Source organism: Cebus imitator, unplaced genomic scaffold (genome assembly GCF_001604975.1).
Source record: "Cebus imitator isolate Cc_AM_T3 unplaced genomic scaffold, Cebus_imitator-1.0 Scaffold28, whole genome shotgun sequence".
NCBI classification, from domain to species: domain Eukaryota; kingdom Metazoa; phylum Chordata; class Mammalia; order Primates; family Cebidae; genus Cebus; species Cebus imitator.
Genome location: NW_016107343.1, coordinates 7,937,914 through 7,948,265, shown reverse-complemented (window position 1 = coordinate 7,948,265; position 10,352 = coordinate 7,937,914).

The following is a 10,352-nucleotide window of genomic DNA, read 5'->3' as shown; positions in this document are numbered from 1 at the left end:
AAAAAAAAAAAAAAAAAAAGAAAGAAAGAAAGGAAAAAGAAACACTGTTTCCTGTCTATCCTCTATAGGTGTCTAAGTTTTATGGGGCTTAAGAACTCTGCAACTAGGAAATGGGCAGCAGCAGAATCTCGGGAGTCACCTCCCCTTTGCTTTTTGGTCTGAGTGTGCCTTGATTTGGGAGGAAGAGAAACACCACACCGTCTCCCAATCTGTGCCTAAGAAAGCAGGTGCTGGCAAGACCCTGCAGGGGGTGGAAAGGGAAACAACCAAGACGTTTATTGAGAGATGAAGAGAGCACCACCAGGTGCTTGTCTTTGCAAGACTGGAACAACTTTTTCTTCCCATGACTTTCTGTGGGTGGCTGTTTGGTTTGGGTTAGGTTACAGCCCCTCTGTCCCTGGGCCCTTGCAGATAGAGCGGGAGATTTGTGATTTGAGTCTGAGAGAACCAGAGATGGGGGTGAGGGATACCCTCTTCTTCTCAAGGTCATCTGCAAAGCTCCAGACGCGTCACTGCCAGCACAGACATACCCATCAGCTTTCTAGCATCACACCATTATGCAGTTATATCCATCAGGGGTGTGGTGGGCAAGTGGATTGGAGAGATAGCTGGTGGGGATACTGAGTGGAAAAGGAAGAGAAAGGAGATGACTGGGGTAGGCATGAGGTAGCCATTCTCTCCAGGCAGAAGGGAAGACATGATGGAGGTGGGCTGGATCCATGACTTTCTGGAAGGAAAAAGAAGTGTGGATGATCAGAGCTGCAAGTCAAGGCCGGTCTCAGTTCATTGATTCCAGGCCTGTGACTCTTGAAAGTCCCAAACATAACCATCTTTTCTTCCATGCTAGCTCCTCCATGCGGCCTTCCCTGCTCCCCACCCCCAGACTCATTCATTCACCCGTTCATTCAGTCATCTAGCATATGAAGAGAGTCACTGCACTAGATGCTGTGGGCCCAGCACTGGAACAAGGCGGGTGCAACAATTCTTTTTTTTTTTTTTTTGAGACAGAGTTTCGCTCCTGTTACCCAGGCTGGAGTGCAATGGCGCGATCTCAGCTCACCGCAACCTCTGCCTCCTGGGTTCAGGCAATTCTCCTGCCTCAGCCTCCTGAGTAGCTGGGATTACAGGCACGCGCCACCATGCCCAGCTCATTTTTTGTAGTTTTAGTAGAGACGGGGTTTCACCATGTTGACGAGGATGGTCTCGATCTCTTGACCTCGTGATCCACCCGCCTCGGCCTCCCAAAGTGCTGGGATTACAGGCTTGAGCCACCGCGCCCGGCCTGCAACAATTCTTTATCCTGAGATGGAACATGCAAGAGAAGCAGGCTATGAAAAAAATCATAGCAAAACAAAATGTTTTAATTACAGTTGTTATAATGGAGAATTAAAGGAGACTCTAGCCTAGACACAGAGGCCTTCTTGGAAGGCTCTTCCGGGTATAGCCTAATCTTAAAAGATGAATCAGCACTGATGAGCAAAGATAGTGTTCCAGGCAAAGGAAAGAGCTTGTGTACAGGACCTGAGTCTGGTGGGCTTCCCAGAAACATCACCAAGTAGCGAGGGCATGATGACGGAGGAGAGTGGCTTGAAATCATGCAGGACAGTTTGGCAGGGCCCAAGAAACACAGGGCTTTGGAGGCAGTGTTAGCACTGGGCTTGGTTTTGTTTTCCTAAGAGCAGCGGGCAGTCATCAAAAGGTGTTATGTAAGGAGGTGATATGATCAGACTTGTATTTTAAAAAGATGGCTCGGGGAATGGACTGTGGTCATGCCAAGTACTGCTGGTGGGTGGGACAGTGGTGGTGGCAGTAAGGGTGCAGAGGGATTAGAATTCAGCTGCGTGTGGGCATAGGATTGGATGTTTCTTTGGACTGGGGGCAAGTGAGCAGGAGAGGTCAAGGGCAACTCCTGGTTCTGGCTTGCATAGGTGGCGGCACCATGATTTCAGATTGGGAAGCAGGAGAGAAGCCCTGGGTTTGCCTTTGTGGTAGCTCTTCAGGTGACTTTTACCCCCTGCCTTTTGCTTTTATGATTTCACAATGTTTGTGTTTGGAACCAGAGGCTACAAAAGAACCTAGGCCAGCTGTAAGTGGTGCCACTCAGACTAGAAGCCTGGCGTTCTGAAGCCAGGCCTCGTCTCCTCCCTTGACACTGCACGGGGCACCATGTCACTGCCTTCACTCACAGTCTTCGTCTCCTGAACCTGGCTGCCCTTTGCGTCCACCTCATGCTCAGCATAGTGCCTTGTATGCAGAAGGTGCTCAATAATGACATCTCTGTAGCCCTGTGCACCTGGCACTCTGCTATGGGAATCTGAGACACAGTCCCTGCTCTCAAGAATCTTGTTGACCATGTGGTCCAGGACCTCCCAGAGCAGCCTGGGCCACCTCATTATAATGGAAGACCTTAGGCCCTTTTCAGATGCCAGTGTTGCTCCCACCTTCTGGAGACTCAGATGTCTGTCCCTGAGAGCATGCTGTCCCCTCATGTCCTGGCAAGTCCATCATCAGGGCACACTCGGGGAGGCCTTAGAGAAGGGCAGTCATGTTCACTTGTCTGCAGAGCTGCTGCCCTCCGCCCACAGAGACCTTAGACAGTATGCTGGTGGCAAGAGGATGGGATCCGGCAGGGTGTGTGTGCCTTGTGTTGATTACATTTTAATGGGTAAACACCCTTTCCTTTACACAAATCCCTGAGGAAATTTATTACTTTAAAAAATCAGCTGGATGTTTTATTGCTCTTGAAAAAAATGTGTGTGTTATGGCTTGGGATGGGACATCCTGCCTTTTCATCAGGGGACTGACAGTGAGCAAAGTTGAGCCTGGACAGTGGCCATTTCTGACCGGAGCAATCAGCTTGTCTCCCTTTTCCTGTCACAGTTGCTGTGGGCCCCCTTATCAGAACATCTGGCTTCTATCTGCTGACTGATGGTATCGTCAACGCTTAGGCTAGAGAGTCTAAGAAGGGTGTAGCCTTGTCCAGGGAGGGAGGGTCAGGCCTAGTTTCTTATCCAGTGGGAAACGGAACACTGCCTTCTTCCAAACTCGGGAATCTCAGAGCCACCCTCACTATCATGACTTTTTACAAAAAGACCTTTCATTTTTCTGAACAAATGGAAAGATATGCTATATTTATCAAGGAAACAATGTGATAAAAATATATTCATTTAGTGCATTTCCAATTAACATCGAGCTTAAACATTTCTAAAATAGACTTTATTATATTTTTTTAGCAGTTTTAAGGGTCACAGCAAAACTGAGTGGAAAGTGCAGCATTCCCATATACCTTTGGCCCCTACATATTCACACTCTTCACTATCAGCATCCCTGCCAAAGGGCTATGTTTGTTACAATCAATGAACCTGCAGTGACACTGTGTAATCCACATGAGGGTTCATTCTTGGTGCTGTACATTTGATGGGTTTTGACAAATGTATCATGCACCATTACAGTATCATACAGATGGTTTCACTGTCCTAAAAATCCCACGTTCCACCTATCTATGCCATTAGAAAGTGCATGTAATGGTGGTAGGCCACCAGAGAGAAAATAAAACCTGATCAATTTTGATTTCAGATTATCTTCTGCGCATTGTGGCTTTTATGACGTTGTCATGGCATGCCCTGTGTTTCCTGTCTTGCTTTTCTCAATGTTATTTCCTACGTGCATTTCCACACATTGACACAGTCCACACATCGTTCTTAATAAAATTATAGTGCACACCATGGTGTAAACAGTGGACAGCATACTCTGATCATTTGTTGGTTATTATTTTTCTCCTATACAGTCTTGTAGAAAAGATTTAAATGGAGACTACCAATTGTGTTTCTGAGGGTTTTTGCAGAGGTTGGATGCTATGCACTTACAGTTTAATTCAAGCCTTCAGCCACGTTCCTCTCTAGCAGCCCCCGAGACAGACTGTCTTATATATCTCTTTTCATGTCCATGAAGGGAAAAGACCCCAAAATGTCCCGAGGGGACTCAATTACTACTGTACAAACACAGGATCTTAGCTACCCTTCAACTAGAAAGTTCTTTCTCATGTACAACACAAATGTCCTTGACTTGAATGTAAACTTTCCACTCTTTCCTGAGTGTGAACAGTTTCTCTCACCTGCACATTGTGTGTGCAAATCAAGAGTATGATCCATATCAGGAATGATTTCTATGTGATGATATTCTGCAGGAGGATGTCATAGACTTGTCATGAATTCTCATCAAATTCAGATGGCACAAACTTTTGAGGTAGGTGTTATTCTGATTTCCATTCTATAGATGAGGATGATTCAATCAATGCTCAGCTTTAAAGTTTTTCAAAATCATATTATACGTCTTCTACTTGGAATTTTAAATTAAGTACCCCAAATACTCCACTTGTTAAAAACGAAGTGGTAAGAAATCATGTTACTATTTATCATTTGCTTACTGTAAGCCTGGAACTTTGGACTAATTTTCCTACTTAATTCTTACGATGCTTCTGGGAAACAGGAGACCAGAGTGGCTTTCAAACCTAAGACCTTGGTGGCTGGGGATGGGGGCTGGGAGGGGTGGGGGAGACTGGCCAATGTCATCAGGGATGAGGGCAGACGGGTTGGGGATCTAGTTCTCATCACTCACCTGGAACTTCTCTCTCATTTCCTGCAAATAACAGAGTGGAACATGTGAAAGGGCTGTCGATGGCAGCCGGGGAGGACACAGAGCAGGAACCATGCCTTGGGAGGGAGCGAGCTTGCAGTTTGCACCCTTCCCAGGCCCCTGATCTTGACATCTTGGCTGTGTTGTTAACCAGCTGTGTGAAATTGAGCCAATGACAGCCTCCTCCCAACACTGATGAGTCTCTGCTTCCTCCCACATTAAAGAGGGGATATTAGTACCTACTCTAGTGGGTATTATGACGTGGACTAAATGTGATGTGGTGTACAATTAGGTTGGTGCCTATACCAAGTGGAGTTTAGTGAAACTTCTTATTTATTTATGTATTTATTTATTTTTGAGATGGAGTCTCGCTCTGTCACCCAGGCTGGTGTGCAGTGGTGTGATCTTGGCCCACTGCAACCTCTGCCTGCCAGGTTCAAGCAATTCTTTTGCCTCAGCCTCCCAAGTAGCTGGGACTACAGGCACACGACACCATGCCCAGGTAATTTTTGTATTTTTGTAGACATGGGGTTTCACCATGTTGGGCAGGCTGGTCTCAAACTCCTGACCTCAAGTGATCTGCCCAACTCGGCTCCCCAAAGTGCTGGGATTACAGGTGTGAGCCACCAGCCTTCTTCTTGCCTTCCTTTACTGTCTTTCCTGTCTGACAGCCCTGGAGCGAGTTTGGAGTGTTTATGACAATCTTGGGTCACCTCAGCTTTTCCTGTCACAAGACCCTCACACCTCCAGCTTCAACCCTGTTGCTCTATCTGCCTCTTGGTGCTCCCCAGAATGGACAAGAAATCCAAGAGCCAAACCCTGGCTTCCTGTCCCAGGGATGGAGCCTGGGCAACCCTCCCTTGTCCCAGACCCTCCTCCTTGTCTTTCCTGCACCTTTGCTGTGCTCCCAGCTGTTAGCAATGATTCACAGATCAAACAATGCCCCCCAGCAGGGATTTTTTTTTTCATTTGTTTATTTTATTGTAATTTAGGGTACATGTTTTGGGGTACATGTGAAGAACATGCAAGATTGTTGCATAGGCACACACGTGGCAGTGTGATTTGCTGCCTTCCTCCCCATCACTTATATCTGGCATTTCTCCCCATGCTATCTCTCCCCAACTCCCCACCCCCCGCTGTCCCTCCCCTATTTCCTCCCAACAGACCCCAGTGTGTAGTCCTCCCCTCCCTGTGTCCATGTGTTGTCATTGTTCAACACCCGCCTATGAGTGAGAACATGCAGTGTTTGATCTTCTGCTCTTCTGTCAGTTTGCTGAGAATGATGGTTTCCAGGTTCATCCAGGTCCCTACAAAGGACACCAACTCATCGTTTTTGATGGCTGCATAATATTCCAGGGTGTATATGTGCCACATTTTCCCCCCAGCAGGGATTCTTAACCATGAATTTGCTTCAGGGTTCAGAACTCTTGGAAATTACAATATAGAAAAACTTGTGTATATATTTGCATTTTTCTGGAAATAGAATTCTCAGGGATTCCTAACCTCCCAGGGTAGATTAGAGGTAGGAGAGAGACTATGTGGGGTTTCTTCTGTGTGGACTAAAATTCTCTTAGAATCGAGATAGCGGTTTACAAGTTCAATAGAAAAAGTCTAGTCCCAACCACAAAAAAAAAAAGTGAAACAGAGATAAGAGCCCACCTCTTCCCTAAGGGAGAATTCCTGGAGGAAGGCAGATCTTCTGCTCATATTTTGTAGAACCATTCATGGTCTCTTCATATTCTGCTCACTCACTCATTCATTTCACCAATCAGCATTATTACATACCTACAGTGTGCCTTGCTTTACACTAAGTCATGCTGGACATACAAACATCAGTTCTTTAAATTGCAGGTGCTTGTTAAATTACAGGTTCCTGAACCTTAACCATGGAGGGCATTGCCTGGGACTCTGCATTTTACAGGCTCCTTGGGCTCATTAAATCAGTTTGAGAGCCATTGCTAGAGACTGGCATCTCCTCCCAGGTGCAGCCTTTGGCAATGGTATGCAGGAAAGTGCCCGCATCATGGTTGCCTCCAAGACCGTTGGTTGGACCAAGATCACGGTTCTGACCTTTCTGCAGGAGAGGGTAGTTCCCTCCCTCTGCCCTGGCTTGCCCTGCTTCTCTTGAATGCTGGGCCCTGTGAGGGGTGAGGGAGCAAAGGGGTTGTTGGCTGTCGCCTCCACTGCAGCTGTGCTGGGGGCACAGTCTTGGGCAGATTGTGAACCCCAAGGGCAGAGAGGCTGTCCCAGCATGCGCTGCTCTGTCCTGGCTGGGCAAAGATCTGAGAGTACCAATTAATGTTAACGAGGTTCCCTCTGCCTAGGCCTGTCTTGAGGCTTGGCTAATTAATACCTCGCTCTCTGGTCCCTTGGGTCCCTAGAATGAAAGGTTTGGGGAAACCAGCGGGAGGCGACTGGTTTCATTGTAGTAAGCATGGGGAGGCTGAGGCCTGGGATGATGGTGGCTTGGGAAGTGGAACCTGGAACAGTAGTAGCTGGCACTTATTGATCAACCCGAATGCTTTGAATTCAGCATCACTCTTAATTCCCACTTGCGTTCCAGCAGCTAGGATTACTATTTCCTTTCCTTTCACAGAGGAGGAAAGTAAGGCCTGGGATTTGGAGCAAGGTCATACAGGTAGTGTGGCAGAACTAGCGGCACACCCAGGCCATCTGGCTCCAAAGTCTGAGATCCTGCTCCCACTCTCCAGAGCCTTCTACGGCCACACAGCCCTGGGTCTTCCTCGCCTTGGCCTCATGCCCAGGCCTGGGTATTTGCTTCTCTGTTCGGCCCGCAGAGTTGCTGGCAGTGGGAGGCATTTGCATTGCTGCAGCCCCAGGCTCCTTCTTCCCACTGTGCCTTTGGACCTGATCATGGACTTTCTGTTCCCAGGGAGGATGAGGCAATGGGGAGGTGGGGCAGGGCAGGGCAGGGTCAGCAGCCTTGGGGAGAAGCTGCACGTGTGTCTTCCTGGACAGTGCTGGCTTCCTCCTCTGCTGTGGACTCCTCCTACCTCTGAGAAGGGGTCGGCTTGGGAAGGGTGTGGGTACACCTGGTAGGGGCATTATAAACACATGGTCAGGATCTTGCCCCCTGGAGCCTGTCTCCAGCATGACTGTGGGGCAGCTTTGAGCAAACTTCAGATTTCTAGGAACTGCTGGGCCATTCCATGGTTATCAGTCAGCCTCTCCCAACTTCTGGCTTGCTTAAAGATGGGCAAATGGGTCATGTCATGAGGACTGTGGAATCAATCCCAAGTCTGAATTGTGGCTCTGTCACATTCTAGCTGTGTGGCTTTGGACAAGTGACTTAACCAAACCTCTGAGACTTAACGCTTTAGCTTTTTGTTAATAAAACGGCTGTAATGATTCCCATCTTGGTGGATTGCTGTGGGACTTTAGAGAAGTACTATATTCAACGCCCTGGGCTGCCCACCCTGCTTCTCTGTCTCCTGGCCAAGGCCAGACAGTCTGCTTTAGTTGGGCCTGTCACAGAGCAGCTGGGCAGAGAGAAAAGCCCACATGGCCAGAGGCCTCGGCTGCACCGGAAGAGGCATCTAATAAGAGTTCTATAAATGGTAGCTGTTTTCCATATGTGCTGGCGCCATTGGCAATACTGCCTCTTATTTATTTATTTTAGAGACAGGGTCTCGCTCTGTTTCCCAGGCCGGAGTGCAGGGGCATGATCACAGCTCACTGTAACCTCAAAGTCCTCGGTGCAGTGATCCTCCCACCTTCATCTCCCAAAACGTTGTGATTATAGATGTGAGCCACCACATCCAGCCGAGCCTCGTATTTCTTAACGAGAGACAATGGAGGCTGATTTGGCGTGACACGTTGAGACCCCAGCGAGAGGGCACTGAAATCCAGAGGCAGGATTCACGGTATCTGTGGCACTCCTGCGGGGAGTTCTGTTTGCCCAATTCCCTCCCCTTGCTCCTCCCCTCCCCAGGCCTGCCTCTACTGTGCTCTCCCAATTCCCCCTCCCACCCTCCACATCTGGATTCAACTAGCAAACAACAGGCTTTCTGTGAAGGCCCCCACCTTCCTCTACTCTCTGTCCTCCGCTTCAGAACTTTGCCTCTCACTGGAACGGATGGAGGCAGGTGGGGAAAATGGGCCGGGAAAGCTTTGAGGTCTGTTTCCCCAAACCTATAGGGCTGACTTAACTCTGCACCCCCTGCCGCCCTGCCCACCCCCCACCCCCTTCCTTGCCCTGATTCTCAGTGTTCTCTGTTCCTCAGGATCCACCAGGGAGCCTGGAGCCCTAGTTCAGAGCTGGGACCAGGAAGGAGACTGCAGTTCGCCACCCTCCACCCCAATCCCAGGCCGGGAACACAGCCACTCCTCTCTGCCAGAGAGAAACCCTGCTGGGCTTCTAGAGGCCAGGCAGTAAATTGGAATGTGGCAGTCACAGTCAAGGCAGCTGTAACTCTCATTAAAGTGACATCAACCCCACCGCGGAGGATGCTGTAAATCCAGGGAAAGGGGGCATTCATCCAGGGAGAACCGCAGAAGCAAAGAAAAAAACCCATAAATAGAGGAGACGTGGTGTCTGGAACTAATGGTGGGGCCCAACCCAAGGCCGGGCTGAACTGGGGGTGGGGTGGGGAGGGAACTAAAGGCTGGAGGAGGGGGTGGGGATCAGCAGCTGGGCCCTAGATGCTGCTGAAGTGCAGAGGCACAGCCAAGGCTCCTCCCTGTAGCTGAGTCTCCTCTGCCCTTTCTGCCCAGATTCCTCGGCTGAGGCTGGCACTTGGGAGCAGAGTTGGCTTGCGTCCCTGGGGAAATGGCTGGGGAGGCGTCACTGTTTATGGGCTTCACCAAGGTCAAGAGGAGCTGTTGCTTTGGCTGTGAGGATTCTGTCAGCTCTCAGAGGAGAAATCAGCCTTAGGTCAAACTCCAGGATTAGAGCTGGTCACCTGGATTCAAATCCAGACTCTGCTACTTGCTTCCAAGCTGTGGGTCTTGGGAGAGTATCTTCACTTTTGGAAGTCTCCGTTTTCCCATCAGAAAAATGAAAGGATTCCTTGTGCCACCTGGATGATGTGAACATCCAGGTACATAAACGTAGGGTAACATCTGGCTGTCTGTGTGTGCTGCCTGTCAATTGACTAAATGAATCGTGAAGCCCAGCAACCCTAGAAGCTGGGATTTTCTCTCAGAGCACCTCCCTTCTACTCAGGTCTGGGTTCAGCCACTGATTTGCTAAGACGCCTTGGGCAGGGCACCTGACTTGCCAGGGCTTTGTTTCTTTGTGGCTTTTCTTGGTTTTGTTTCCTGAAAATGAAGCTGTTGTTGAGCATGACTCTGGATGGGGTAGATGGGGCTGCACATGGTAGGAACACCACTCCCTTGCTTTGGGGTCTATGGAGTGGACTGATCTCTAGGTCCCTGTGTACCCCAGGTGGGCTGCATTCTAGAACCTTCCCCCGGGGTCATTCTGGACTCCCTCTTCACCATCTATACCAGGAACCTGGGACATACACTGGGAGGCCCCCCACCTTTGCTCTCTGGTCCTGGTGGCAGTGGTGCTAGTGTCTACCCTGTTCTAAGGAAGGGTCAAGGCCAATCATGCTGTCCTGGGGTATGAATGAAGGAGACAGGGTGGGCCGGAGGAGTCTTGCTGCATTTCTCCCAGCCCTCAACTTGTAGTGTGCATCGGAATCTCCTGGAAGGCTTGTTACAACACAGATTGCTGGGCTCTACTACCAGGG